This window comes from Mus pahari, chromosome 22, assembly GCF_900095145.1.
Source record: "Mus pahari chromosome 22, PAHARI_EIJ_v1.1, whole genome shotgun sequence".
Taxonomy (NCBI): domain Eukaryota; kingdom Metazoa; phylum Chordata; class Mammalia; order Rodentia; family Muridae; genus Mus; species Mus pahari.
In genome coordinates, this window is record NC_034611.1 from 7,945,654 (window position 1) to 7,950,732 (window position 5,079).

A 5,079-nucleotide genomic window follows, 5' to 3' on the forward strand; every position below is an offset into this window, starting at 1 on the left:
CCCAAGAGTGGTATAGCTGGGTCTTTAGGTAGATCTGTTTCCAATTTTCTAAGGAATCTCCAGATTGATTTCTAGAGTGGTTGTACCAGTTTGTAATCCCACCAGCAATGGAGGAATACTCCTCTTTCTCCACATTCTCACCAACATGTGCTGTCACCTGAGTTTTGATCTTAGCCATTTTGATTGCTGTAAGGTGGAATCTCAGGGTCATTTTGTATTTTGATTTGTATTTCCTGAAGACTAAGGACTTTGAACATTTCTTTAAGTGCTTCTCAGCCATTTGATATTCCTCTGTTGTGAATTCTCTGTTTAGTTCTATACCACATTTTTTGATTGGATTGTTTGGTTTTTTGGAGGTTAGCTTTCTGAGTTATATAATTTGGATTTTAGCTCTCTATTGAATGTGGTGTTAGTGAATATTTTTTTTTCCAATCTGTAGATGAAATGCCCTAGCGTGGGAAGAGGGACCTTGTTGTATCTCCAGTAGAAAGACAGGGCATCAAGTGGAGGGATGGGGTTGCCATCCCACCGTCAAAAACTCTGACCCAAAATTGTTCCTATCTAAAACAACTGCAGGGACAAAAATAGAAAAGAGACTAAGGGGAAGGAGGTTCAGTGACAGGCCCAACATGGGATTCAGCTCAAGGGGAGGCTCCAAAGCCTGACACTATTAGTGATGCTACAGTGTGTTTACATATGGGCCCTAGCATGGCTGCTGTCCTCTAAGAGGCCAAACAAGCAGCTGAAAGAGTCAGGTGGACAGAAGCTGGGAACCCCTGGGGTTAAATTAAGGAAAGGCTGGAAGAAACTGAGGAGGAGGGTGACCCCTTAGGAAGACCAGCAGCCTCAATTAACCTAACACCCCCCCCCCCCGAGATCTCTCAGACACTGAGCCACCAACCAGTCAGCATACACTAGCTGATATGAGGCCCTCAACACATGTACAGCAGAGGACTGCCTGGTCTGCCCTCAGTGAGAGAAGATGCACCTAACCATTGAGAGACTTGAGGCCCCAGGGAGCAGGAGGTTTGGCGGGGTGGAGGTAGGGGGGTGGGGAAATCCTCTTGGAGAAGGGGGAGGAGGAATGGGATGAGGTACAGTCAAAGGGTGGACTGAGAGGCAGATAAAGACTGGGCTGTAAAAAAAAAAGATTAAAGAATAAAAAACCAGTTTGACTCATTCTCTCAGTACGCAGTGTTATTCAAGCAGATGCATTGAAAATAAACTGCAGATTTAAACTATCTACTTAGTAAAAACTTTGAAATTATTCAAGAAAATCATCAAGATTGAACTCTTAACATTCTATTGCAAGGTCAGTAAGAGTTTGTATTCAGTATGCTTGGCAATTACAATGAGTGTTAAACATGGCTATTGTAGCTACTTGAAAAGCATAGAGCAGAGGCAACCTTGTCCTTTGGGCTACTTATTAAACTCGTCCAAATCTTTAAGCAGCTTCCTGTGGAGCCAGTTATTGGAATGCCATAAAAATGTTCTTTTTGAAAGACTGTAATTTTCTCAGTTGTTAGAAAAAAATCGTATATGTGACAAATGTTTCTCCTGCTATAGCTTACAGCATGACTTTATTTTACTCTTGGTGGTAACTTAAATAATTGTACCAGCACGATGGAATATTAATTCTAAATATGTGTTTGAAAATATTATTTTAAGAGTAATTCATGTTCCTGATAGATTGAAGTGGCATTTAAAAAAGCTATTTTCACAGCAAACACCTGTATTTAATGTTGTGGCTGATTATAGCAAATGTTTGGTGAATCTATTTTTGTCTTTTTCTTGCATATTTTTCTACAGTTGATTATCTGATTTGAGCAAAGCTTTGGTTATATACTTTTATCACATTTCATAATGAAGAATGTTCTATAACTTTGAAAACTGTTTATTACCCTAGCCTTATAGCACTACTTTGTATAACCAATTAGATAATGTTTTATTCTGTGTGGAAATATTAGACCTGAGGTGTCCACTCACCTGTGTGCATCATTCTCCTTACATACGTGAGAAGACTCAGATGTTTCGGGAACAGAACACAAAAGCCTTAGTGGCATCTACTTTCTTTTTAGCCACCTATAGGATCTAGTGATTTTTTTTTTATGCTGCAATCCTATGATTGAAAGTATATTTTGGCACAAACTGAAGCAGTCCTATAGGTATGTGTATAGGTCTCCTTACAAACACCCAGTCTACATAGGCTGTAAGGCTACGGCCTGGTGAGCACGGTTTTCTTTGCAAACATTTACAAGTATTACTTCCTTTGTGAAAGAAAGGATTCGTGCAAAGTAGCTGAATATGAAGCTTTGAAATGTATTATCCTGAGAGATATGACTACATGTTCTGGTAAGCTTTTGTGAAAATCTCAGAAAAAAATTAATGTGTGCACCACCTCAGATAGTTACACTGCTCAGGACAGCTATACTGAGAAAGGAAAGCTGTTGCATTTCATGTGTTAGCCTTGGTCTCAGGCCATAAGGTGCATAAAATCAGGCCAAAACAAATTATTTAACTTCATAGTGGCTGGCAGATGGTGAACACTCATTACTATATGAATGAAAAAAAGTGGGTTGACAAAGTGCAATGACTCAGTTTCCCTAGAAGAGAGGAACACCATCTCTTGACAAACAGTGGAAATTTGATAAGATAGGGGAAAATGGATGATGCATAATATGTTGGGTGGTTTGATTTTTGTATGTACATAGCTATTACAAAAAATAAAGCATATTATTTAATATGAATTTATTGTTGTTCAGTTTTCCCTTTTCTTAAAAAAGAAAGTCATGGCAGAGACACATACTCTCTGCCCAAATTAAAGTAATAGACCACAACTAGAGCTGTCTTTACCGATTGCTTCTCTATTTTTGCTGCTTGCATTATTTTTCACTAGAATGAAATTTTGGAATCTCCTGAAGTATTAAATTGTAATTTTGAAGGTATAGGAAGTTTTCAAACAACTTTCTTGGACATTTTTTTTTTGTACAGAGCATCTAAGATGATTTCAGGGACTTTGCATTCTCATCCTCTTCCCCATTGAGGGCAGAGGAGATGATAGGGTGACTTCTGGGACATCTATCAAACCATTCTACATTCTGCAAAAGTCTCACGACTGTATCCAGTATCTCAAGCACAGAACAGGAATTAATGAGAGGTGCTTCCTTTAAGATTTTTAAAATCTCCTGAATGGATTTAAACTGACTTCTAATGCATTATTATTGTACTCATGAATGAATGATTCTTGCAACTCTCACCAGAAAAGCTTCTATCTTTAATAGAAGCTGACTAACACAAAGACCTACAATTGGTCAAGATGCAATAAATAAGCTTGCAGAGTATGCTCAACCCTAATGGAGCATCTACACCACACCCTCTCCTTCTGTGGCTCAGGGATTATTGCAGAAGAAGTAGTAGATAACAAGGAAGTAGTGTATTTTGGACACAGCAGGCTAGTTACACATATGAACTCATACCTTTTGTGACAATGTGCATAAGACCTAAGCAAATTCAAGCCAGATAAAAATCTCAGTATGGAGAAGTGAGTTGGGCATGAAATTCCACCATTAACAGAGTAGCTATAGCTAATTAATAACTACTAGGAGAGGAAGAGCCAGTTTTCTTCGTAAGGTGTGTGTGTGTGTGTGTGTGTGTGTGTGTGTGTGTGTGTGTACATGCATGTGTGTGTGTGTGTGCATGTATGTGTGTGCTAAGTCTACCATGCTCTCGTTAAAGAACATGTTTCTAAATATAGGAATAGTACAAATTAAACTTTATAAGTGAGGAACAAAAGAAGACAAAGTTTGGTTGGTACTGAAGAGGGTAGCTGTGCATGTATGACCAAAAGACATTGTATGAAATTCTAAAATAACTTGAGGTTTGTTAAAACATACATTATAGGAAGTAGAACTTCATTAAAGCCAATATAGAGAATTGCAGATGAAGCTTCATGGTACAACTGAGTTGAATTTTGGATGAAAGCAACTATAGGAGACAAAAGCTTTGTTTTTACTGATTTCTGTCTTAAAAAAATTTAAAATTCACTGGTTTCCATCCTACTATAATTAAAAAATTATTTATGTATATACTTTTAAAAATGTATCAGTGTTCTGTCTACATATACACCTGCATGCCAGAAGAGGGCACCAGATCCTTTTATAGATTGTCATGAGCCACCATATGGTTGTTGGGAATTGAACTCAGGACTTTGGGAGAACAGGCAGTGCTCTAAAACATGAAGCCATCTTACCTACCCCATTGTGATTTTAATAAAAACAAAGATACTCTTTATTTTATAAATAGTCTTTAAAAGGATACACATTTTAGGGAATTAAATGTAATGCGACTCAGGGTATAGCAAGGTTCTTCTGTTACTATGAGGACAAACCATGATTTTCATGAGTATGAACAATTGCTTAATGTCAATTCAACTTAGGTTTTAAAAAAATACATTTCTGAAAAAGTATGTTCATGACTCTATATTGCCAAAACCTACAAATATGGACCATTTTTCTATCATTACAATGCTGCCTTTATAGAATTTCACATAAAATTAAACCATCTTTTTTTTCTAACATTTTGACTTAATATAAATCACTGCAATAATTATGATTATAGTTTTAATTCAATTCTTTGATTGAAAAATAGTTTAAAAACACAGACCTTTGCATATTCCATATTTAAAATAAATACATACACTCTGAAACATCTATGCTCATTCTACTAGCTCAAAAGAAAAGAAGCTTCTGTGAGCATGTATGTGGGTATCTATATGGATTTCAACTTGCTTTCAATGTAAATAGGAAGATGTTTACTAGAAAGTGTAATAAATATAAATTTGATCTATCAGAAAAAACTCCAAAATTACTTTCCAAAGTTATAAAATTTTACATGCTAATAAGCAATATATTTGAAAATTATTGGGTGCACATCTTGACTGGCCATTTTTTTACATTAACCACTAGCTATGAGTAGTATATGGCTATTGATTCCTCCTCCTAAATTTTATCGTGGTTCTCTAACACCAGATAATATCTTGACATATGCTTATGATGACTGTGTGTGTGTGTGTGTGTGTGT

General features: G+C 36.5%; 1 pseudogene; it reads left to right on the forward strand.

The window, feature by feature from the left end:
- Window positions 1-5,079, forward strand: part of LOC110339012 — a 27,322-nt pseudogene that overhangs the window by 1,799 nt on the left and 20,444 nt on the right.